The sequence below is a fragment of the Neophocaena asiaeorientalis genome, unplaced genomic scaffold (assembly GCF_003031525.2).
Source record: "Neophocaena asiaeorientalis asiaeorientalis breed wild unplaced genomic scaffold, Neophocaena_asiaeorientalis_V1.1 scaffold430, whole genome shotgun sequence".
In the NCBI taxonomy this organism is placed as follows: domain Eukaryota; kingdom Metazoa; phylum Chordata; class Mammalia; order Artiodactyla; family Phocoenidae; genus Neophocaena; species Neophocaena asiaeorientalis.
In genome coordinates, this window is record NW_020173691.1 from 2,703,823 (window position 1) to 2,731,765 (window position 27,943).

The following is a 27,943-nucleotide window of genomic DNA, read 5'->3' on the forward strand; positions in this document are numbered from 1 at the left end:
ATATATATATATATATGATTTCCTAACTTTCAACATTAAGCATGACCATTTTAAGAGCCAATCAACTTACACAGAATGCATTTATATGAGTCTTAAATTAGAAATTAAAATAGAATATATAGCACATGTTTTATATTATATAATTCTAATTATAAAACACCCACCCAAACAAATATTCCTCCCCTCAAACCCTCATCTTTCCTTTGGACTGCCATGGCACCACTCAGGAGCAGAATCTTTCCTTGAAGAAACTTTGTGAAGGGTAATTTGGGATAACTGATCTCATCCCTTCCTGATCAATAGATTCTTTCTCAAATAGGAAACCTGGAAAAAATGTTTAATTTTTAAATGTTTAATGTTCATGGGCTGAATTTATAGTGTTAATAAGAACTATCTCAGCCCTAAGGCTGACAGATATAAGACATTATGTGAGCTCAGTTATATAGTATCTGGAAGTTTTAGTCTGCATCTTTAGCTGAAAATACAAATTCAGATCTTGTATTTTCTTTCTTCAAGCTGTCCACTCAATCCAGTAGACACTGAACTCCTGCATTTTTCTGTAGCAGTGGCAACATGACCCTAAAGCTGGCCCTGAGTACACAGCATATTCAAAGTAATTATAGGTAATGGTCTCATTAGTTCTTCAAAGCTGCATCCCATGGAATACCAGACTTCAGTTCCTGAATAATACTAGAATTTTCCCTGCCTTCAATACCAACTGAAATGAAATAGCTACTCACTAGCCCTGCATCCTTGGGCAAGTTGTTTAACCTTTATGTGCCTGTTTCCTAATCTGTAAGAGGCAGCTAATAATAAAGCTTACCTCATAGTCATTCTGAGGATCAGATAAAATAATTTCTGTAAAGGTGTAAATAGTATGTAATAAGAACCATGTAAGTGTTTGTTAATTAAAACTACACGAAACAAATAAACAAAAATACCCCATTTCCTAGACCAGAACACTCATCCCAAATTTCTGCTATTTCTCTGAGTGTTTGTTGCCTGCAACCACTCCTGGTACGAATATCAGTCAGGTTTCTTGTCTGCAAGCAACAGAAAACAACTCAGGCTAAGTCAAATAGAAAAGAAAGTTTTGGAAGTCTACTCGTAGACGGAAAAAATCCTGAAGCATGAAACTTATATTCTAGTGAAAGAAAACAAGACTATGCAAATAGCCAAAATAAAATAACTATACTTGGTAATAGGGGGCAAAAAGGAAATAAAATGAGATGATGTGACAGGAATGACTATGGAAGGAGTTGGGGTGAGTGATACCTAAGATAGAGTACATGGAATAAATGATATTTGAGCTGGACCTGAAAGATGAAAAGGAGCTAGATAAACAGGGGAAGAGCAATCCAGACAGTGAAATGAATAAACAGAAAAATCCCAAGGTGAGATCATACTCTGTAAATTCAAAGAAGCAACGTACCTAATAAAATGGTACATTATATGGGACATCTTTTCAAAGGGCTACATCTTGAAAATTCAGATGTCCAACTGAATACTATTGGAATTCAAGCTGTTTAAGTTACAGATATAAAGCCCTGTACATTTGACCATACAGAGTCAGATTTAAAAGGCAAGAGCAGGTGCAGCTTGCTTACTAATAGGTAATGAATGAATAAGTGAATGCATGAATGAATCAAATAACAAATAAATGATAAAAAAAGAAACCATTAAAGATAAGCCACATCTCTATCTCACAACCTAATTTCTTTCTAGGTAGTTCTTCTCTTTTGCCTGAATCAAACAACTGTTTAGATCAAAAGAAAATCTAGCTGGGACTAGGATTTCCATTTTCATAATTTTTTGCTAAATGAGAATGGCAATACCCTAGTTATCCAGAAGGAAAATGGTAAAAAAAAAAAAAAAAAAAAAAAAGCTATCAATTACTGAAAGGTTACTGTGTGCTAAGAGCTGTATTAGATGTTTTACATGCATTACCTCTTCTAATCTTCACAACGGCTCTGTCAAGAAGCATACCATGATGACCTGTTTTATTTATTTATTTAATTTATTTATTTTTGGCTGCGTTGGGTCTTTGTTGCTGCACACAGGCTTTTCTCTAGTTGTGGCGAGCGGGGGCTACTCTTCGTTGTGGTGCGACGGCTTCTCATTGCGGTGGCTTCTCTTGTTGCGGAGCACGGGCCCTAGGCGCGCAGGCTTCAGTAGTTGTGGCACGCGGGCTCAGTTGCTCCATGGCATGTGGGATCTTCCTGGACCAGGGATCGAACCCTTGTCCCCTGCATTGGCAGGCGGATTTCTAACCACTGTGCCACCAGGGAAGTCCCTGATGACCTGTTTTAGAGATAGGGAAAATAGTGGCTCAGAGAGGTTATGTACCATTAGACCCTGACCCTTCTAGTTAATGCCAGGTTCTACATAAATATCAATTAAAGTGCATATATGTGTATGTTGGGGTGGGTTGTGATCCTTATGGAGCTTCTACCTTCATGTGCTTTTCTCTGGATAAAAAATTTCAAAAGCAAAAGCAAACAAAAAAGTACTGGACATATTTTATGCTATTCCTAACATTGCTAGTGTAATGGTCATCTATAAAGTTACCAACTCCCAAGAATAATATTGACCACACTAGTCACATATCAAAAAGAAAACTGGCATTCATTTCATTTAAACTACATAGTGAGTAGAGTTAGCCAAATAGCTGGAATTCTGAGGAAATAGAGATGGTTGTCCTATTTTTGAAAAATGAGATGGTTTATGCTCTAAGTGCAAGTAAAAGGAAAACTTTTTTTTTTTTTTTTTGCAGTACGCGGGCCCCTCACTGTTGTGGTGTCTCCCGTTGCGGAGCACAGGCTCCGGATGTGCAGGCTCAGCGGCCATGGCTCATGGGCCCAGCCGCTCCGCGGCATGTGGGATCTTCCCGGACCGGGGCACGAACCCGTGTCCCCTGCATCGGCAGGCGGACTCCCAACCACTGTGTCACCAGGGAAGCCCAAAGGAAAACTTTTTATTTTGGGTGCAGCTTTTTAATTGATTAAACTTTTCTGACTTTGTTGTTAAAACCGGAAAGTAGCCTGGAGATTACAAAGTTCAGGGCAAACTGAATGTGGCTTACAAAATCAAAGCAAAACAGGCACCTTAGAAGTCAATCAGCATCTAAACTTGCACAATTTTGCTCATTGTATTCATGCCATAGGTAAATATACCTTGAAATTAGGTCCCAATTTTAATTGCTAAACTCAGATCCTCCCACAAGGATGTATTACACTTAGGTATTTTCCTAGGCAAGGAAGATATTTTTCCACATGTTCCCTCACCTGCTTGGATAAGGTTTATTTCTTTTTATTATTTTCACTATCCATCAATGATTGTCAAACCAGATATTAAAAAGGACAAGTACTACCTCTCCCCAAACACAGAATTAGCGACAAGTGAGTAGAAAGCACTCTCCCACAGGGCACTCACCATGGAGTTTGGGAACGCTGAGTCAACAGAAAGTCAACAAAAGAACTCCAAAGCCTCTGGCTTCATCTTAGTTTTTGAACTGTATCTCCCATCTCACTACTCAGTGATTCGTTTACTCACTCATTCAATCAACAAAAATTTACTTTGACCTACTATACGCATATCCTACAGTGCCAGAGAACTGAGAGAAATCTAAATATAAAAAGTCCCGGTCCTCATAAAGTTTACATTTTAGCAGAGGGAGAGGTAAAAGGAAGAGAGAAGGGTAATACGTATGCAAACCAATAAAGAGATAAAATGCCAACCAGTGGTTCATGGTATAAAAAGAGAAACCAGGGAGGGTAAGGAACTGATCATCTGATGAGATGACATTTAAGAAGAGGCCTGAATGAAATGAACGAGTCTAGAAATCAACAGAGGTCTGGGCTGGAGATATTAATTTGCAAGTAATTCCTTGCAAAAATAAGCACTTCACATTCACCTTTCCCTTTGAAACATCTAAGTTGAAAAATAAAATGACATTTATCTGTTGTCTCTTCCCGTGTGTGTGTACGCGTAAACACACTCCCCCAAATTCTACTCATCTTGATCCCTTGAACATTTTTTTCAAGTTGAGGATAGGTATTTTCCAACCATGAAGAAGGAGCAAACATGTACCAGAGGATAAGAAAACCTATTAATTCTCAAAATGGATTTAGATTTTCTCCTTTGTGAATGTCCTCTGGCCACACGCGAAAAGGCGATACTGACTGAGGGGGATACTAAAAAGAGAAAGAAAACAAACGCTCTCCAAATTATTGAACAGTGAATAAATATGGTTCATTATTCTCAGCTATGGTTAGCATCATGGTTTTATTTTTATAAAACCATATCAATTTATTCAAGCTTACTCTAATATCAAAGTAAATCATGATCTTTTATAACAGCCACTGAATCTACTGGGTGACTGAATATTCAAATGTTCCTGATTAGTCATATCATGTATTAGACCTCAGCTCACTGCCCAGGACTCTAGAACATGCTGCTTTTGCACACCACAACTACTCTTTGGTCAGCTGATAGCACCATTACAGGCCATGACAATTTAGAATCAATAACCAAATTTCTATTTCTCAAAGTCATTTATTAAAAAGTAGGGAAATTATGCTTCCAATAATGGATGAATAATTTGTATCTGACTAACCTATCAGCAGATAAAAATACAATCTCTAGACAAAATATTAAGAACAATTGTTTCGTGGCCTGGAAGAGCCACAAAAAGCAGGCAAAAACTGAAGGGAGACTGATCTTTGTAAAAAGGGAACCAAATAGGGTGAAATTTTTAGTTTTACAGTTTCTACCTGGGGGCAAACTCTGGTCCACCTATTCCTAGTGACTGAAATTTAAGCACAAAGCAACAGTCTTACCGGCTAAAGGAGTCAGAGGATGGAGCTGGGGGCTAAAAAAAATTGACTGGAGAGTGTAAAAGGAAACTGGCAAAAATAAAGTCACAAGAATAAAACTCTGAAATCTTTATATATATAAACTACAGGTTCTTTATTGAGCCCTAAACCAAATGTGAGCAAGAGAAACTCCAAGGAACATGTCACAAGGAGACAGCTAGAAAGTTAAGGAAATAAAGATTTGGCTGTTGCCCACTGTAGGGAAGGGAAGGCTAAATTTGAAGTCTGAGTTAAGCCAAATTAACTTCCTGCCAAATCAACACTTTTTAGAGGAAGATAACTAAATCCGGAGTCTCTGTAAAGTATTATCAACAATGCCCAGTGTATAACCAAAACTTACTAGATACGCGATGGAACAGGAGAATGAGACTGTTAAGAGAAACAGCAGTCAACAGAAATATACACCAAGATGTTCTGGAAGTTGGACAACAGGCAAGAACTTTAAAGCAGTTATGATACATACGTTTCTAAAAGTAAAGTAAAATATGATTGGAAAATTCAAACAGATGGAAAATATCAGCAGAGAAATGGAAACTATAGTAAAGAAGCAAATAGAAATTCTAAAACTGAAAGTACAATACCTAAAAAGAACAATTCACTGGAAAGGCTTACAGTAGACTGCAAAGGAGAAAGAGTCAGTGAACTTGAAGACAAATGAATAAAAATTAGCCAGTCTGAAGAACTGAGAAGAATAATTAGCCAATCTACAGAACTGAGAAGATTAAACAAAAATGAAGTGAGTGCCCCTATGATCTCTGAGTCAATATCACACAGACTAACACATTTGTAAATGGGGTACTACAGAAAGAATACGAAGGAAATGAGGAAGAAAAACTGACTTGATGTAATTAATAATGGTCATATAATTCACCCAAACTGTGAACTCCAAGCCAGATAAATTCAAAGAAAACCAAAAGTAGGTACATTACAGTCAAACTGCTAAAATCCATGTATAGAGGGGGAAAAAAATACCTAAAAGGAGTCAGGGAAAAACAACACAATACATACAAAGGAATGACAATACAAATGATAGTTCACTTCTTATTAAAAAAACTGGTGCTCAGGTGACAATGGACGTTTTTAGATGTGCTGCAGAAAAAACAAATGCAACTCCATATCCTTTACCCAGTGAAAATATTCTTTAAAAAAAAGAAGGCAACTATTGTAAATCAACTATACTTCAATAAAAAAAGTAATAAAATAAAGACATTTTTAGATGAACAAGAACTGAAACAATCTGCTGCCAGAAGACATACGCTATACAAAATGCAAAGGATAATTTTTCCAGCCAAAGGGAAGTGACCATAGATGGTAAGCTGAATCTACAGAAAGGAAAAAAGAGCTCTGGAAATGATAAATATGTGGGTAAATATAAAACAGCATGTATTTTTTCATCTCTTAATTTCTTTAAAAGACATATGACTATTTAAAGCAAAAATGTATAACACCATACTGTGAATTTTATAACATAAGCAGATGTAATATATGTGAAAACAAAAGCACAAAGGTCAGGGGAATTAAAAGATTCTTATAAGATTCTAACATTTTATCTGAACTGGTACAATACCACCCTATGTAGACTGCAAAAATATATGGGTGTGTTCTGTAATCTCTAGAGCAACCACTGGGGGAAAATGCACTGGAAAAGATACAGAGGCATTGGTAAGTCAACAGAGGAATTAAAATAGAATACTAGAAAATATCTGATTAACTCAAAAGTAGACAAGAAAGAAAAAAAGAGAGGAACACCACCAACGAAAACAAGAACAGATGTAATAAAAAAACAAAAGAGCAAAATTAAAGACATCAAACATCAAAAATTATATTTAATGTAAATAAAAATTTCAATTCAAAGAAAGGATTAAATGAATTTTTAAATTAAAAGACATACTTTAAGTATGAATATACAGATAGATTGAAAGTAAAATTATGGAAAAAGACATACTAATGCAAACAGTAAGCAAAAGAGAGCTAGAAAAGCTATAATAATATCAGACAAAATAAGCTTCAATACAAGGAGTACTAACAAAATAAAGACACACATTTCATAACGATACAAGGGTCAATTCATTAGGAAGCTATAACAATCCTAAATATGTATGTGCCTAATAACCAAGTTTCAGTAAACAAAAACAGAAAAGGGAAAAAATACACAAATCCACAACTACGATTGGAGATTTTAACAACACTCTCAATAGTTTAAAGAATTTCACTCAAAACACAGTAAGGGTAAGGAAGATCTGAACACACTATTAATTTAAGGTGGGTTACAGATTTCTTGAAGCACACAGTTCACAGACTCCATGTCAAGGACCCTTTTCCAGATCTTTAAAGCTCTACATATCAAATTAATTACCTTACTGGAAAACTGCACACAGATATTGACAACTTTGGCTTGTCAAAGAACAACTTAAAGAATATCTACATGTTGTACAAACGCATGACGGAAATGAAAATATCATTAATAATGATTAATGCCTATTTCATAAGGAACCCGGCAATAAATGAGTTTAATTGTCAGAAAAATTCTCTCAAATGGTATGCTTCCTTTATTATGTTATCATACGATAATGCCTCCTTCATTCCCCAATTTCAGTGTTCAAGGTGAAATTTCTTTTTAAATAGTGCAGTGGTGAGTTGCACGTGAGTGAGAAGAGTAGTTTTATGAGTGTCCAAAACTTACACAGCAGAAAAAAGAATACTTACTCAAAACGGAAGCCCTGTGGATTCTTTTCCCTGTGTTCCTACAGCACTTTATGGGCATACCTCATTAGCCAGACTCATCAGAAAAAAAGGCAGAAGACTCAAATCAACAGAATTAGAAATGAAAAACGAGAAGCAACAAATGACACTGCAGAAATACAAAGGATCATGAGAGATTACTACAAGCAACTATATGCCAATAAAATGGACAACCTGGAAGAAATGGACAAATTCTTAGAAAACTACACCCTTCCAAAACTGACCCAGGAAAAAATAGAAAATATAAACAGACCAATCACAAGCACTGAAATTGAGACTGTGACTAAAAATCTTCCAACAAACAAAAGCCCAGGACCAGATGGCTTCACAGGTGAATTCTATCAGACATTTAGATAAGAGCTAACACCGATCCTTCTCAAACTCTTCCAGAATATAGCAGAGGGAGGAACACTCCCGAATTCATTCTACGAGGCCACCATCACCCTGATCCCAAACCAGACAAAGATGTCACCAAGAAAGAAAACTACAGGCCAATAACACTGATGAACATAGATGCAAAAATCCTCAACAAAATACTAGCAAACAGAATCCAACAGCACATTAAAAGGATCATACACCATGATCAAGTGGGGTTTATCCCAGGAATGCATGGATTCTTCAATATACGCAAATCAATCAATGTGATAAACCATATTAACAAATTGAAGGAGAAAAACCATATGATCATCTCAACAGATGCAGAAAAAGCTTTGACAAAATTCAACACCAATTTATGATAAAAAACCCTTCAGAGGATATTGGCTCGGTGCTTTGTGACAGCCTGGAGGGGTGGGATAGGGAGGGTGGGAGGGAGGGAGACGCAAGAAGAAAGACATATGGGAACATATGTATATGTATAACTGATTCACTTTGTTATAAAGCAGAAACTAACACACGATTGTAAAGCAATTATACCCCAATAAAGATGTTTAAAAAAAAAAAAAAAAACCTTCAGAAAGTAGGCATAGAGGGAACTTACCTCAACATAATAAAGGCCATATATGACAAACCCATGGCCATTGTTCTCAATGGTGAAAAACTGAAACCATTTCCACTAAGACCAGGAACAAGACAAGGCTGTCCACTCTCAACACTATTATTCATAATAGTTTTGGAAGTTTTAGCCACAGCAGTCAGAGAAGAAAAACAAATAAAAGGAATCCAAATCAGAAAAGAAGTAAAACTGTCACTGTTTGTAGATGATCTGATAGTATACACAGAGAATCCTAAAGATGCTACCAGAAAACTACTAGAGCTAATCAATGAATTTGGTAAAGTAGCAGGATACAAAATTAACACACAGAAATCTCTTGCATTCCTGTACACTAATGATGAAAAATCTGAAAGAGAAATTAAGGAAACACTCTCATTTACCATTGCAACAAAAAGAATAAAATACCTAGGAATAAACCTACTTAAGGAGACAAAAGACCTGTATGCAGAAAACTATAAGACACTGATGAAAGATATTAAAGAGGATACATACAGATGGAGAGATATACTATGTTCTTGGATTGGAAGAATCAACGTCGTGTAAATGACTGTACTACCCAAAGCAATCTACAGATTCAATGCAATCCCTATCAAACTACCAACAGCATTTTTCACAGAACTAGAACAAAAATTTGCACAATTTGTATACAAATACAAAAGACCCCAAATAGCCAAAACAATCTTGAGAAAGAAAAATGGAGCTGGAGTCATCAGGCTCATGGATTTCAGACTATACTACAAAGTTACAGTAATCAAGACAGTATGGTACTGGTACAAAAACAGAAATACAGATCAATGGAACAGGATAGGAAGCCCAGAAATAAATCCATGCACATATGGTCACCTTATCTTTGATAAAAGAGACAAGAGTATACAGTAAAGACAGCCTCTTCAATAAGTGGTGCTGGGAAAACTGGACAGCTACATGTAAAAGAATGAAATTAGAACACTCAGCAACACCATACACAAAAATAAACTCAAAATGGATTAAAGACCTAAATGTAAGGCCAGACACTATAAAACTCTTAGAGGAAAACATAGGCAGAACACTCTGACATAAATCACAGCAAGATCCTTTTTGACCCACCTCCTAGAGAAATGTAAATGAAAACAAAAATAAACAAATGGGACCTAATGAAACTTAAAACGTTTTGCACAGCAAAGGAAACCATAAACAAGATGAAAAGACAACCCTCAGAATGGGAGAAAATATTTGCAAACGAAGCAATTGGCAAAGGATTAATCTCCAAAATATACAAGCAGCTCGTGCTGCTCAGTATCAAAAAAACAAACAACCCAATCCAAAAATGGGCAGAAGACCTAAATAGACATTTCTCCAAAGAAGATATACAGATTGCCAACAAACACACGAAAGGATGCTCAACATCACTAATCATTTGAGAAATGCAAATCAAAACTACAGTGAGGTAACACCTCACACCAGCCAGAATGGCAATCATCAGAAAGTCTACAAACAATAAATGCTGGAGAGGGTGTGGAGACAAGGGAACCCTCTTGCACTGTTGGTGAGAATGTAAATTGATACAGCCACTATGGAGAACAGTATGGAGGTTCCTTACCATTCGACCCAGCAATCCCACTACTGGGCATATACCCTGAGAAAACCATAATTCAAAAAGAGTCATGTACCACAGTGTTCATTGCAGCTCTATTTATAATAGCCAGGACATGGAAGCAACCTAAATGTCCATCGACAGATGAATGGATAAAGAAGATGTGACACATATATACAATGGAATATTTCTCAGCCATAAAAGGAAACGAGATTGAGTTACTGTAGTGAGGTGGATGGACCTAGAGACTGTCATACAGAGTGAAGTAAGTCTGAAAGAGAAAAACAAATACCATATGCTAACACATATACATTGAATATAAAAAAAAAAAAAAAGAGGTTCTGAAGAACCTAGGGGCAGGAAAGGAATAAAGACACAGACGACCATTGTAAAGCAATTATACTCCAACAACGGTGTTAAAAAAATAAATAAATAAATAAGCTATGTTCGTTGTTTTTTATTTTTTTTAAAGACATAATGCCATTGCACACTTAATAGACTACAGTGTAGTGTAAACATAACTTTATATATAGTGGGAAATCAAAACCTTCATGTGCTCATTTTACTGCAGTGGTCTGGACCTGAACATCTCTGAGGTCTGCCTCTCTACTATATAGAGATCCAAGAAACCTAAAGAAAATCTTCACCACTATCACTCAGTAACATTAAAGAATTATCATTACGGTCATTTAGGTATATGACTTAAGAAGGCAAAGTTAACTATACAAGAAAAGTATTACAACTTAGCACTTCAATTTGAAAAACATAAGAGTAGCTGTGAGTGATAAGCCATATAAACACAAACAAGAACATCCCTTGAAACACTCAATATTATAGTAGTGCTAGATGGACCAGCAATGCTTTTTAAGAAGAAAAATGCAGTGGAAAGATTTATTTGTATCATCTTTCCACTGCTGACCTGAATATAAACCTAGAAAATGCATGTAAATTAATAAAGTATCTTTTGGAAGTACTACTTGCGCTCAACAAAGCTACAAGAGAGGAAACATCCTTAACAATCAATTACATTCTGAAAGAATCATTTGGTGAACTCTTAACTCATCCTTTCATATTCAGCTTAGACATTACCTCCCAGGAAAAGCCATGCCTTGTATAGCTTCGATTCCACCCTCAACTAAGCTGGGTTCCATACCCATTTTTGGTCTTTTTATAGTTATTTCTAGCAATGTATTGTCCCAAATTTTAAAATTAATTTTTACTAAAATGATACATGCATATGGTAAAAAATGTCACCTCTAGTAGGTTACTAACCAAAAATATCAGTCCCCTGTACCAGCCTTTAAAACATCAAGCCTGCTCCCCAGTGCCTTTTTCTTTGTTTTTTTCCTTCTAAAATTGACTTAAATGTTTCTAAACAAAATGCTTTCATTGCTAATTCTTAGTTCATCAATCAGACATTCTCTCAATTTCCTACTACTGTCAATTAGGATTAAGATCTTTTAGCCTCTCATCTTCCTAATGTAATATGATTAAATTTTCAGTTAAAAAAGTATTGTTTACATGATTATGATTTGTAAATACTTACTCACTGGAAACCAAGTAGTATATTATGATGCTTCTATTAAACTTTCTTTTTTGGCAGCTTCCTTGTGGAGTAAATAACACATAATGAAATTCACCAAATTTAAGTATATGAGCTGTGACAAACATATAAAGTCATGAAACAGAACATCAATTAATATGTAAAACATTTCATCATGTCAAAAATTTCCCTGTGCCCCTTTGCTGTCAATGCCCTCCCTCATTGATCTGCTTTCTGATATTACACTCTTGCATAGATAACACTATGCAGAGTTTAACCTGTTATGTTCATTGCAATTACTGACATATTTGGACTTATTTCTGTATTTTGTTCTGTTTTTACTTTAAGTGTCTTGTCTTTATTTTTCTCTATATTCATTGGATTTTCTTTGTTTCTTTTTTTTCTTCTCCAGTGATTTGGAAGCTCTACCTCCTGTGTCTATTCTACTGTTGATTTTTTTTTTTAATTTAGGGGTAAAAGTCAAGGTGCAGTGGGCCGGGGAAAAGTGGAAAGTGAGGAAATGGAGGCTGCTAGGGCAGATTATGACCCTGAGAAGTCTCCCTGTGAATTAGAGGCGGAGTATGACAGCTGGGGAAGAAAGAAGGGTGTGGAATTGAAGAAGGTTACTGTTCATTTGCATGTTGTTTTAAGATGGAGGAGACCTGAGCATGTTTAAATCCCAAGGGAAGGATCCTGTGGAGAGGGAGCTGCTGACGAGACGAGAGAGGGAAAAGATAAGTGAAGTTCCTGGGAAGGTGGACAGTGAGAAGATTCAGAGCACGCAGATGGAGAGATTGCCCTTATGCAGGAAGAAAGACATCTCTTCTCCTGTAACAAGTAGAAAGGAAGAGAATTTAGATCTAGATGTAGAAAGGTGCATACATTTAATGGTAGAAAGCTGAGGGAGTTCCGATCTGATGGCTCTTACTTTCTCTGGGTGGTTGAAGGTAAGGTCACCTGTTAAGAGTGAAGAGAGGCCACAGAGGTTTGCAGAGAGTTAAAAAAAGATTTGAAATCTTTTTAGAAAAAGAAAAAACAAGTTAACCAAAGAAACCTGATGTTGGGTAGGGCTGCTGGGCAGTACTGACAGCCTAGTTGAGATCAGTGACCATGAATTTATTATGGCTCTAATCTGTCCTGTTGTGTCATTTTTTTTTTTCGGCAACACTCAAATGCACACAGATTACCAAGGAAGCAGATAAATGAGTTCATCCTGGCCTGGAGTTTGTCAAATAAGCACCACCAAAGAGAAAGCGACAAGGCAAGACAAGTTAGGTTATTGGCAAGTTACTGAGATGACGGGTCATAAATCTAAGCTAGATAATGGAACACACAAAAAATTGATGGATGGGGAGTAGAGGCCAATATACTGGAAGGCTCAGTGAAATCAGAGAATAATTACAGCAAGACTAGCTAAGAAAGCCACCAGATGGCCAAGTACTTGTAGTAACAAATCCAGGTGATTAGACTGGTGATAACTGGAAGGACAATTACCAGATGCTACTAGTATAGAATGTTTTGTTAAAATCACCAAGAATTATTCTGCATATTTTTCAGATTTTTTTACCATGTGCCTATTCTATTTTTAAATATTTTAAAGAATTGCATTAAACTTCATAGCCATATTATTAGAAATTATTTTTAATTATCTATAATTTTCACTGATTACATTATTCATGGTAGTTTCTTACATCCCTCCATTTCTTTTCCTTAGGTTCGCTTTTTCTAGTTTGTGAATTTTTTTCAGATAGGTGATACACTTTCTAAATCGTTGTAGCTAATTTTTCTTTATTTTAACTTCTACAAAACAATAATTCAATTGGAAACAGAATAGGGTACAAAGAAACTTTTTCTCACTTACTCCTGTATTTGTTCAGAAGGTTGAATTTTTTAGAATCATGACTTACTGATAAACAGAAAGTCATTACAATTAAATGGTGACCCATGAGTGACAAAATAAAAGTGAAAATATTTTGACAAAAGTTTGTCTAAGGAACAGATTCAAATACAAAGGAGAATTAGTGAGATGTCAATGTTAGCATTTTATATCAGAGGGAAAATAATAGACTATTCAACAAATGGTACTGTATCAACTAGGAAAAAAATAAGTTGGAAGTCTAGGAGTGATGCATTACTTCTTACACCAAAATAAACTCCCAATGTATTAAGGATATAAATGTAAAATAAGAAAAAAAAACCCAAACAAAAAGACAAAGAAGCTGTAAAAATGAGCACTAGAAAAAATAAATGACAAGCTAGCAACTGTTTTTATAGTCTCAGCATGGCAAATGCCTTCCTAACTATGACACACAACAGAAGCCGTTAAAAATTTGTTAAATTTGACATCATAAAACTTTTAAAAACACAGGAAAGTTTTTAAAAAGTCTTCTTAAAAGATATCCTGTGCTCATGGATTGGGAAAATTAACACTGTTAACATGCCTGTACTACCTAAAGCAATCTACAGATTCAATGCAACCCCTATCAAAATCTCAAGAACATTTTTCACAGAACTAGTACAAAATATTCTAAAATGTATATGGAACCACAGAAGACCCCAAGTAGCCAAAGCAAAGCTAAGAAAAAAGAACAAAGCTGGAGGTATCACACTCTCTGATTTCAAACTATATTACAAAGCCATAGTAATCAAAACAGCTTGGTACTGGCTGAAAAACAGATACATAGTTCAATGTAACAGAAGAAAGCCCAGAAATAAACTCACACATATATAATTAATTTACGACAAAGGAGCAAAGAACATATAACAGGTAAAGGACAGTCTCTTCAATAAATGGTGCTGGGAAAACTGGAGAGCCATGTGCACAAAAACCCCAAAAAACCAAAAAAAACAAACCCCAAAACTAGGCCCCTATCATACACCATACACAAAAATCAACTCAAAATGGATTAAAGGCTTGAATGTAAGACCTGAAACCATAATACTCCTAGAAGAAAACGTAGGCAGTATGTTCTTTGACACTGGTCTTAGCAACATCTTTCTAGATATGTCTCCTCAGGCAAGAAAAACAGAAGCAAAAATAAATAAGAACTACATTAAAGTAAAACCTGCAAAGCAAAGGAAACCACCAACAAAACAAAAAGACAACCTATTCAATAGGAGAAGAAATTTGCAAACAATATATCTGATAAGGGGTTAATATCCAAAATATACAAAGAACTCATATAACTCAACAACAATAACAAAAAACAAACAACCCAATTATAAAATGTGCAGAGGAGCTGAACAATTTTCCAGTGAAGACATAAAGATTGCCAACAAGCACCTGCAAAGATGTTCAACATCACTAATTATTAGGAAAATGCAAATCAACACAATGGGCTATCGCCTCTTGCCTGTTAGAATGGCTACTATCAAAAAGGCAAGAAATAACAAGTGGTGGTGAAGATGTGTAGGAAAGGGAACCCTGGTGCACTGTTGGTGGGAATGTAAATTGGTGCAGCCACTATGGAAAACATATGGAGGTTCCTCAAAAAATTAAGAACAGAACTACTATATGATCCAGCAATTCCACTTCTGGGAATATATCCAAAGGAAACAAAAACATTAACTTAAAAAGATATCTGCACTCCCATGTTTATAGCAGGATTATTTATAATAGCCAAGGCATGGAAACACCCTAAGTGTCCATCAGTAGATGAATGGATAAAGCAACTGTGGTATACATATATACCCTGGGATAGTATGCAGCGATAAAAAAGAATGAAATCTTGCCATTTGCGACAACATAGATGGACCTTGAGAGTATCATGCTAAGTGAAATAAATCAGAGAGAAAGACAAATACAGTATGACTTCACTCATATGTGAAATATAAAAAATAAAATAAATGAACAAACAGAGCCAAACAAAAACAAACACAGAGAACAGAGTAGTAGTTACCAGAAGGGAAGCATGAGGAGGGGGGCAAAAGGGGTAAAGGGGATCAACTGTATGGTGACAGACAGAAACTAAATTTTTGGTGGCAAGCACATGTACAGTATACAGAAGTAGAAACTTAACACTCTACACATGAAACTTATATAATGTTATAAACCAAAACCACCTTCAATAAAAAATTAACAAAACCTCAATAAAAAATTAATGTAAAAATTTTTTTAAAAAACCCTCGGGCTTCCCTGGTGGCGCAGTGGTTGATGCCGATGCAGGGGACACGGGTTCGTGCCCCCGTCCAGGGAGATCCCACATGCCGCGGAGCGGCTGAGCCCATAAGCCATGGCCACTGAGCCTCCGCGTCCGGAGCCTGTGCTCTGCAACGGGAGAGGCCACAACAGTGAGAGGCCCACGTACCACAAAAAACAAAACAAACAAAATAAAAACCCTCTCCTAAAATCAAACTAAAAGAGAAATAATAAACCAAGAAAAAATATTTGTAACATGTGGCCAGCAAATCGTTCATTTTTTAAACACTAAAACCTTTGGCAAATCATTAAAAAAAAAAACACTCAAAGAGAAAATGAGAATAAGCAAAGGATAGGTATAAATAGTTCACAGACAAGGACAAATACATCACTTTCTAACATATTTTTCATATGACAGTCAATCATAACAAGTCAAATACAAATTTGTTGGGCTTCCCTGGTGGCGCAGTGGTTGGGAGTCCGCCTGCCGATGCAGGGGGCGCGGGTTCGTGCCCCGGTCCGGGAGGATCCCGCGTGCCGTGGAGCGGCTGGGCCCGTGAGCCATGGCCGCTGAGCCTGCGCGTCCGGAGCCTGTGCTCCGCAACGGGAGAGGCCGCAGCGGTGAGAGGCCCGCGTACCGCAAAAAAAAAAAAAAAAAATACAAATTTGTTAAGCTACAATGACATACTATTTTTCATTTATCAGATTAGCAAAGATTAGAGTCTGACAGCATTAGCTGCTAAAGCTATAGTAGAAATATGCACACTCAAATAGCACAGAGTGAAAACTAATACAAATTCTACATAAAGGAGTTTGGCAATATCTATCAAAGAAATTCCTATAATCATTAGACTAGAATTACTTCTAGTAATTTATGCTACAGATATAATCACAAATGATTCAAAACAATGAACTCATACAAAGTAATCTACTGCAGCACTTTCTGTAACAGCAAAACATAAAACAAGCGTCAATATTCAACAGTAGGGAACTGACCATGTATGTGTGGTAGGTATGCTCTTTGTATGTGTGTGTGTGCCCATGTACAAATCCCCATGCTTCGATAAGAAGAGAATATCTTCAGGAGATTACACAAGAGACATAAGTGTAAGTAGTTCTCATTTGGGAGAGGAATTGGGGTACTGGGAATCAGGAATAGAGGGAACACTTTCTTTTTCTAATGTACCTTTTAAAATATTTGGAATGTTGTTCTATATGCACGTACATTAACTCTTCAATATAACGAAACAAATGATTTTTTCAAGTTTATCTAAGAGAATGGGCAAGGGAAGAGGGAACCAGCACTTATTGAACGTTCACTCTGTACCATATGTTAACTGGTTGAATAATGTACTCAAATTCAATCCAATAAGTTGCATTATTGGGATTCAAACTCAGGTGTAATAAACTATAAATATAGTTGGAGACATGTTTTTAAAAATTGAAGTAGAACTTTTGGGGGCAAATGGTAGGTGACAGCACATTTGTATAATTCCTTCTTTATAACCAACCAAAATTAATGAAGTATGAAAGAAACAAGTAATAATCATAATAATGTAGCCACAACCCATTTCTCAAACTTCAAATTAATAAAAAATGCTAACTGAACAGTTTCAGAGGGGCCTTACTAATAACCCCTAACTAGGAGGGCTGATGACCAGATGTATAGGTAGACCACCCGAAAAATGGCAGATGGGCTAGTTGCTACCTGAAAAGAACCATGTGGTGAGATCATCTTAACTTTCTCCAACTCAATTTCCTAACTAGTAAAAAGGATTGTAGATCTTCTCATTCTGGAAAGAAAGACCAAAATCCAAGAAGTATTCCCCAATGAGCTAGATGTGACTCTGAAACCCTTAAAATTCAGTGAAACTATTCTAAGAAATTACACCTTACATGAAGTTACCTGATCCCGTCTGCACCAACCTCCACCATAATCTCAATCTCCTTACCACTCACCACTTCCTTCAAGCTACTAAGAACTGAAAAGAGGCTATGAACCCATATATAATGAAACCGAGCTGTCAGCTCAAGTTCTATTTCCACTAAATGGGGAAACAAGTCAAGGAAAATTCACACACATTATTCTTGAGCAAAAAGCACGTCTAGATAAAATTCCCCATCCAAAGGATGAACTATAAGTAAAAGATTCCCACACTGTACCTATGCTTAGACACTGGATGGCGGGGGAGGCGGGGGGACTTATAAAGAAATCAGGAAGAATTACTCCAGGAAACGGGAAAGAAAAAAAAAAAAACCCCACCACTTTAGCTAAACCTTCTCTACAACATATACACACAGTTGCTTGTATTTGCAAAAGAACACTAGGATAAACTGAAAACTGAGGAAAATGGTTACCTATGGGGGAGGGAGGGAACGAGAATGAGAGACAGGGAGGGAGTAAGACTTCACTGAATACACCTTGTTACACAGCTTCAATTTAGAAACCATGTAAATGTTTTAAATATTCAACCAACGAAATCAAAACTAAAAGTAAAAAGTAACCCTGAAATATTTAAAACAAAATGAAACACATGAACTTAACTATATGTCAAATTGGTAAAACAACCAAAAAGAAAAAAAATTCCTTTAAGTGACTTTAGAACTGTGTTTGGACTGCATATCCTTAGAGCAACAACACTTTTAGACAAAGAACTGTTAAATATCGTTCAGTAGTCTGATTAATAGTGATATTATTTGGAGACTGCATTTTATATATGTATATATACATATAATATGATAAAGCAAATAAATAATCACAATATGTATTCATGTTATTTTAAAACTTCAGTATAAAATCAAAGTAAAATCATGTAGCATTAAATTTGAAGTACTACTATCAGTATGAACTCAAGCTTTTTTTACTTTAACAAAATGCCTACTTCCTGATCCTGGCCACAAAAAAGGCCTAGAGACGCAGACAACCGAGTTACAATGGCACCCTCGTTAGAAAAATGGCTGATTCCAGGTCTGGTGGGCAGGAGATTTACAAGATAAACCTGGGACACATCTTGTGCCAGAAGCAAGAAAGGTGTCAATTATTAAGGAAGTTGTGTCAGAAGCCAGCCTGACAGGGCTCCCAGCGTCGCTCAGCTGTCTACGAAATAGCAGAGCTGGGATTGAAACCCAGGGAGTGTGGCTTCAAGAGTCAGGTTCTCAACCGCTATTCTAGACCACCTCTCAAACAAGAAAAATTAGAGGGGAGGGGGCGGGAAGAGATGAAAACCAGAGACCAGAACACAGGAAAAATAGCGTACTTGACTCAGAAGCATCTCTTAAACGAGTTGATCCTTCTTTCCTCCCTTAAATTCTTTCTCTACTTTGCTTTCACATATTCCTCCTGCCTGAAGGCACCTTTTCAGACCTTGTTGTTTCCTTCCCTTCTCCCCAACTTCCTAATATTGAAGGGCTCCAGGAATTCAGACCTTGGTACTCTTTGTCGTCTCTGTCCACACTATACTAACTCCCTTAGTGATTCCACCCAGCCTCATAGCTTTAAGTAACATGTATGTGCAGACAACTCCAAAATTTCTATCTCCATTCAACTCTCCCAAACTCCAGACTGCCACCTTGACATGACCATTTAGATTTCTGTTGATATCCCAACCTCAGCTTGTCCCAAATTGGTCTCCATCCCCAATTCCTACACAACCTGCCCCAACACAGCCCCCTCCATCTCACTGCAGACAAATCCATCCTTCCAGGTGCTCAGACCCAAAACTCTAGGGTCATCCTTAACTCGGACCCTTCCAACCCTCCCTCCCTCCCTCTCTCTCTTTCTCTCATCCTCAATTCAATCTGTCAGGAAATCCTGCTGGTTCTACCTTAAAATATATCCAGAATCCAGCTACTCTCACCATCCCTATTGCTACCACTCAAGTCTGAGCTACCTGGATTACTGCATTAGCCTCCTAAGAGCCTCCTAACATGTCACTCTGTTTCTAACCTTCCCCATTCTACTCAGGGTAAAAATCCAAGTCCTTATAATGGCCCAACAAATTCTGACCCCCTATTACCTCTCTGACTTCATTTGCTATCACTCCCCTTTTTTCACTCACCTTGCTCCAGTCAATGTGGGCTCATAGATGTTCTTCAAGCACAGCTGGCACACTTGTACAAAAGGACCTTTGGTCTAGCCATTCCCTTTGCCTGGAACATTCTTCTCTCAGATACCCGTTTGGCCAACTCCCTCAGCAAGCCAAATCTTTCCCCAAATTTCACCCTCTCAGTGAGGTTTACTCTGACCTATTTGATGCCACATTACCCCCTTGCTCTACTTATTTATTAATCTATTAGCTTTCTCTTCCCTCCCTCACTCTGATAAGAACAGAGGTATTTGTCTGTTTTGTTTACTGTTGTACCTAAAATGCCTGAGAATGTACAAACATCAAGAAGCACTAAAAAGGTTCAAATAAAATAATTTAACAAAACTAAATAAATGTATCATATTATTGGAGCATAAGTGCGTTATTTAAAAGTAACTATTCGAAAGAAAGACTTTTACACTGGGGGAGAAGTATGCCTAAATTCACCTATATGCTGCCTATGAGACACTCTAAAACAAATGGAGTGGGAGAGACCTTCAAGATGGCGGAGGCGTAAGACAGGGAGGTCACCTTCCTTCCCACAAACATCAAAAATATATCTACATGTGGAACAACTCCTACAGAAACTTACTGAATGCTGGCAGAAGACCTCAGACTTCCCAAAAGGCAAGACACTCCCCATGTACCTGGGTAGGGCAAAAGAAAAAAGAAAAAACAGAGACAAAAGAATAGGGACGGGACCTGCACCTCTGGGAGGGAGCTGTGAAGGAGAAAAGGTTTCCACACACGAGGAAGACCCTTCACTGGTGGAGACTGGGGGTGGCAGGGGGGAAGCTTTGGAGCCACGGAGGAGAGCACAGCAACAGGGGTGCAGAGGGCAAAGCGGAGAGATTCCCGCACAGAAGTTCAGTGCTGGCCAGCACTCACCAGACTGAGAGGCTTGTCTGCTCACCCGCCGGGGCGGGCGGGGCTGGGAGCTGAGGATTGGGCTTTGGAGGTCAGATCCCAGGGAGAGGACTGTGGTCGGCTGCATGAATACAGCCTGAAGGGGGCTAGGGTGCCACAGCTAACCAGGAGGGACTCTGGGACAAAGTGTGGACCTGTCTAAGAGGCAAGATACCATTGTTTCGGGGTGCGCGAGGAGAGGGGATTCAGAGCACCGCCTAAACGAGCTCTAGAGACAGAGACGGGCGCAAGCCGCAGCTATCAGCACAGACACCAGAGACGGGCATGAAATGCTGAGGCTGCTGCTGCTGCCACCAAGAAGCCTGTGTGCAAGCACAGGTCACTCTCCACACCTCCCTTCTTGGGAGGCTGTGCAGCCCGCCACTGCCAAGGTCTCATGATCCAGGGACAACTTCCCCGGGAGAACACATGGCATGCCTCAGGCTGTTGCAACGTTATGCCGGCCTCTGCCACTGCAAGCTCACCAAGCATTCCGTACCCCGCCTTCCCCCCAGCCTGAGTGAGCCAGAGCCCCCTAATCAGCTGCTCCTTTAAAGCCCTTCTCTGTCTGGGTGAAGAACAGATGCCAGAGGGTGACCTACATGCAGAGGCAGGGTCAGATCAAAAGCTGAACCCCAGGCGCTGTGCGAACAAACAAGAGAAAAGGAAATTTCTCCGTGCAGTCCCAGGAGCAACAGATTAAATCTCCACAATCAACTTGATGCACCCTGCATCCCTGGAATACCTGAATAGACAATGAATCACCCCAAAATTGAGGCAGTGGACTTTGGGAGCAACTGTAGACTTGGGGTTTGCTTTCTGCATCTAATTTGCTTCTGGTTGTATGTCTATCTTAGTTTAGTATTTAGAGTTTATTATCACTGGTAGATTTGTTTACTGATTTGGTTGTTCTCTTTTTATCTTGATATATAAATATACACATAATTCTTCCTTTTTCTCTTTTTATGAGTGTGTATGTGTATGCTTCTTTGTGTGATTTTGGTTGTACAGCTTTGCTTTTACCATTTATCTTAGGGTTCTGTCTCTCCGTTTTTCGGTTTTTTTTTTTTAGTATAGTTTTTAGTGCTTGTTATCATTGCTGGATTTGTTTTTTGGTTTAGTTGCTCCCTTCTTCTTTCTTTATTTTCTTTTTCTTAATTACTTTAAACGTTTTTTATTTTAAAAAATTTTTTAACTTATTTTAATAACTTGATTTGACTTTATTTTCTTCTTTCTTTCTTTCTTTTTTTCCTCCCTTTCCTTGAGCCATGTGGCTGACAGACTCTTGGTGCTCTGGCCAGGTGTCAAGCTTGTGCCTCTGAAGTGGGAGAGCCGAGTGCAGGACACCGGTCCACCAGAGACCCCCCAGCTCCACGTAATATCAAACGGCGAAAGCTCTCCCAGAGATCTCCACCTCAACACTAAGACCCAGCTCCACCCAACAATCAGCAAGTTATAGTGCTAGACACCCTATGCCAAACAACTAACAGGACAGGAACACAACCCCACCCATAGAAGAAAGGCTGCCTAAAAATCATAATAAGGTCAGAGACACCCCAAAACACACCACCGGACGCGTTCCTGCCCACCAGAAAGAAAAGACCCAGCCTCATCCACCAGAACATAGGCACCAGTCCCCTCCACCAGGAAGCCTACACAACCCACTGAACCAACCTTAGCCACTGAGGGCAGACACCAAAAACAACGGAAACTACAAACCTGCAGCCTGTGAAAAGTAAACCCCAAACACAGTAAGATAAGCAAAATGAGAAAACAAACAAACACAGCAGATGAAGCAGCAAAGTAAAAACCCACCAGACTAAACAAATGAAGAGGAAATGGGCAGTCTACCTGAAAAAGAATTCAGAGTAATAATAGTAAACATGATCCAAAATCTTGGAACTAGAATGGAGAAAATACAAGAAATGTTTAACAAGGACCGAGAAGAACTAAAGAGCAAGCAAAAAATGATGAACAACACAATAAATGAATTTAAAAATGCTCGAGAAGGAATCAATACCAGAATAACTGAGGCAGAAGAAGGGATAAATGACCAAGAAGATAAAATAGTGCAAATAACTATCGCAAAGCAGAATAAAGAAAAAAGAATGAAAAGAAATCAGGACGGTCTCAGAGACATCTGGGACATTAAACGCAAAAATATTTGAATTACAGGGGTCCCAGAAGAAGAAGAGAAAAAGAAATGGACTGAGAAAATATTTGAACAGATTATAAATGAAAACTTCCCTAATATGGGAAAGGAAATAGTCAATCAAGTCCGAGAAGCGCAGAGAGTGACTTACAGGATAAATCCAATGAGAAACACGCCATGACACATATCAATCAAACAATCAAAAATTAAATACAAAGAAAAAATATTAAAAGCAGCAAGGGAAAAACAAAAACTGACATACAACGGAATCCCCATAAGGTGAACAGCTGATCTTCCAGCAGAAACTCTGCAAACCAGAAAGAAGTGGCAGGACATATTTAAAGTGATGAAAGGGAAAAACCTACAACCAAGATTACTCCACCCAGCAAGGATCTCATTCAGATTCAACAGAGAAATTAAAACCTTTACAGACAAGCAAAAGCTAAGAGAATTCAGCACCACCAAACCAGCTTTACAATAAATGCTAAAGAAACTTCTCTAGGCAGGAAACACAAGAGAAGGAAAAGACCTACAATAACAAAACAATTAAGACAATGGGAAGAGGAACATACATATCGATAACTACCTTAAATGTAAGTGGATTAAATGATCCAACCAAAAGACACAGACTAGCTGAATGGATACAGAAACAAGACCCGTATATATGCTGTCTACAAGAGACCCACTTCAGACCTAGGGACACATACAGACTGAAAGTGAGGGGATGGAAAAAGATATTCCATGCAAATGGAAATCAGAAGAAAGCTGGAGTAGCAATTCTCACATCAGACAAAATAAACTTTAATATAAACGCTATTATAAGAAACAAAGAAGGACACTACATAATGATCAAGGAATCAATCCAATAAGATATAACAATTGTAAATATTTATGCATGCAACATGGGAGCACTTCAATACATAAGGCAAATACTAACAGCCATAAATGGGGAAGTCAACAGCAGCACAATAATAGCATGGGACCTTAACACCCCACTTTCACCCATGGACAGATCATCCAAAATGAAAATAAATAAGGAAACACAAGCTTTAAATGAAGATGCAAAAGTCCTCAACAAAATACTAGCAAACAGAATCTAACAGCACATTAAAAGGATCATACACCATGATCAAGTGGGGTTTATCCCAGGAATGCAAGGATTCTTCAATATACGCAAATTAATCAATGTGATAAACCATACTAACAAATTGAACAAGGAAAACCATATGATCATCTCAACAGATGCAGAAAAAGCTTTCGACAAAATTCAACACCCATTTATGAAAAAAAACCCCAGAAAGTAGGCATAGAGGGAACGTACCTCAACATAATACAGGCCATATATGACAAACCCACAGCCAACACAGTTCTCAATCGTAAAAAACTGAAATCCTTTCCTCTAAGATCAGGAACAAGACAACATTGTCCATTCTCACCACTCTTATTCAACATAGTTTTGGAAGTTTTAGCCACAGCAATCAGAGATGAAAAAGAAATAAAAGAATCCAAATCATAAAAGAAGAAGTAAAACCGCTACTGTTTGCAGATGACATGTTATTATACATAGAGAATCCTAAAGATGCTACCAGAGAGCTACTAGAGCTAATCAATGAATTTGGTAAAGTAGCAGGATACAAAATTAATGCACAGAAATCTCTTGCATTCCTATACACAAATGATGAAAAATCTGAAAGAGAAATTAAGGAAACACTCCCATTTACCATTGCAAAAAAAAAAAATAAAATACCTAGGAATAAACCTACCTAAGGAGACAAAAGACCTGTATGCTATGACACTCATGAAAGAAATTCAGGATGATACAAACAGATGAAGAGATATACCATGTCCTTGGATTGGAAGAATCAACATTGTGAAAATGACAGTCAGCCATAAAAAAAACGAGATTGAGTTATTTGTAGTGAGGTGGATGGACTCATGGTCTGTCATACAGAGTGAAGTAAGTCAGAAAGAAAAACAAATACCATATGCTAACACATACACATTGAATCTAAAAAAAAAGAGCTTCTGAAGAACCTAGGGCCGGGACAGGAATAAAGACGCAGACGTAGAGAATGGGCTTGAGGACATGGGGAGGGGGAAGGGTAAGCTGGGACGAAGTGAGAGAGTGGCATGGACATATATACACTACCAAATGGAAAACAGATAGCTAGTGGGAAGCAGCCGCATAGCACAGGGAGATCAGCTCGGTACTTTGTGACCACCTAGAGGGGTGAGATAAGTAGGGTGGGAGGGAGACACAAAAGGGAGGAGATATGGGGATATATGTGTATGTATAGCTGATTCGCTTTGTTATAAAGCAGAAACTAACACACCATCATAAAGCAATTACACTCCAATAATGATGTTAAAAAAAATAAAAACAAAGAATAAAACAAATGGAGTAAAAAAAAGTTAAAAGTAACAGAATGTACCCAAACACCAGGATGGATAGAAAGCAGGGGTCATGTGGTATATAAGAAGATAAGCTTTGAAACTAGAGATCTAGGGTCAAACTGTCTACACCACTTTATAGCTCTGTGACTTTTATTTAGGAAGCTTCTCTGAGCCTCAGTTTACTCATCTATAAAATAGCGATATTACTTAGACCTCGAAGGGTTTTTAATGAGAATTACATGAAACAAAGCATTTAACACAGTGTCTGGCATATAATCAATACTGGAACATACTGTAATCACTGTCCTTGTCATACACCAAAATGGAACAAATATCTTTCAATATTTCTGATACCAAAAATATAGTCCTTTTAAGAGTTGTTTTACAGTAGGAGGAAACACCAGATTAGCAATTCTAGCTTTCAGATATCTATTCAGTTTCCTGAAGAGGCATAAAGAAGCTGTTAAGGTTAAAAGGCCTAGCATACCACCAGAGCCTATCCTAACTATCCTCTCTTCCCTCTCAGGTAAAACACAAATATTTATTATGCCCTGTCGGAGGCTTCTTAAGTACTTACTCTCTGAGCCAGTATCCCTACTCTGCTCTAAGAACTTAGCCTACAAATAAACTCCCATAAGTGAGAAATGCGAAGTGACATTTATAAGACAGATGTACTCGCTGCAACGTAACATTTATAATAACAAAAGGTCAGAAACAATGTAAATAGCCATCAGTGGGAAACTTGGTTAAATATATCCATATAGTAGGGTACTAAGCAATTTTTTTAAAGAAGATCTTTATTTAGTGATATGGAATAATCTCCAAGATATACTCTTAAAAAAAATCAAGGGAAAGAGTGAGTACCACAGGGCTGCCACTTGTGTAAACCTTGGTGGGAGGAGATCTATATTTGCTTATAAATGCATAAAATATCTCTGGAAAAAACTTATGATAACTAGAGACTAGATTAGCAAAAGGTATACTCTTTCAAACTTTAAAATTTTTCACGTATTTGAATACATCACCTGTCATCACAAATACTTAAATAAAGTAAAAAGACTATTGGGTAGTTAGTTTCTATCAGTGACAAGCAAGGGAAAGTCTGCCTGAATTTATTCACCAGATGTTAACTGCATACTGTTAACTGTTTTCATTTTTTTATCTTCAATTTTATTATCTGACATCAAAAGCAAAGGCAACAAAGGCAAGAATAAACAAGTGGGTCTACATCAAACTAAAAGCCACATTTACTGAGCATGGCAAGCACAGTGTATTTACACCACTCACATTACCTTAGTTTTCAAAATAAAATAAAATAAATCCCTAGCAATGGTTTGCTCTCAGCAATGTGCCTTATCAATAATAGTTTCAAGTGCGACTAGTCTGGTCTACAGACAGAGATCCAAACTAGAAAATTCTAGTGATTAGAGCTATGGTGAAATGGTGTGCTCCGTATGACCCACTAACAGATCAATCAAGAATAAACAGGTTATATTTACCTCTCAAATGGTGGTTCTCTCATCTGGCTGCTCCTCCCTCATTTTATCCGAACTCTACTATGACCAGAATACACTGGCACCTACTTGTAATCCCTGAAAACAGGAATAACGTTACTACCAGTCTACCAACAATAACAGCAGCCATCATTTATTCAATACGTACTGACGATGTCCTCTGTGGTGACTGCTTTATTTAGACATGATTTTATTTAATCCTCAGGGTATACGTGAGAAGCTGAAAACATTACCCGCTTTATAGATGAGAAACCAGAAACTTGGCAAGTAAAACAAATTGGCAGTGGCCACATACCTAGGAAATGGCAATTCTAGGAGTCGAGGCCAGGTCTGGCTCACTCTTCGCTAGAATGCTAATTCACCTCCCCAAACCCTCCTCCTATCCCCAAATTAACAGGGTCTGAAAATAGCAAAAGCAGTCCTTCTGGAACCCTTTTCCGAGGTGAGCACTTACAGAGAACATGCGTCCTTATCAACTCTCATTCATTTGCAGGGCAGGCTCAGCTGCTGGCAGAGGCCTATGGTTGCCCAGACTTGCCAACAGCTAAAATCAAGATGGAGAGAGGAAGAGATCAAAGATCTGATGAGAGTTCTGAAGGACATGGACAAGGAGAAATCCCGTTTGTATCGCTCACTGGCCACCATGATTTGGGTGGTTTCCTCCAGCAGAGTCCAGGGCGAGAGCTTTTGGTCTGGGGAGGTCTTTGCCTCCACCCACTCCCAGTAAACTTTGTTGCTCCAAATGCCCCACTCTGCAGTAGACCCAAGACCAACAGTCTACCACCTTGTAGCCAACCCTCACAGAATAATGCAAGTAAAAGCACACTTTGATCTTTCAGCATTTCCTTCTATACCTCCGAAACCCTGAGGACAATGTCAACAGAGAGTGTGAACCAGTTTACCAAAGCAAGTGTCAAAGCAGTGCTCTACCGACAGTGCCATCAGAACAACCTCACTACTGTGGCACCATCTGAAACTGGCTGTTAGCTAATCACAGGCTCTCAGTGATGGTCACTGCTAAGAAAACC

At 37.9% G+C, this 27,943-nt stretch overlaps 1 protein-coding gene across 2 annotated transcripts in view; it reads right to left on the reverse strand.

Moving 5' to 3' along the window:
* MARK1 (microtubule affinity regulating kinase 1) overlaps positions 1–27,943 on the reverse strand; it is a 140,932-nt gene that overhangs the window by 68,249 nt on the left and 44,740 nt on the right. The gene's annotated exons all lie outside the window — the stretch shown is intronic.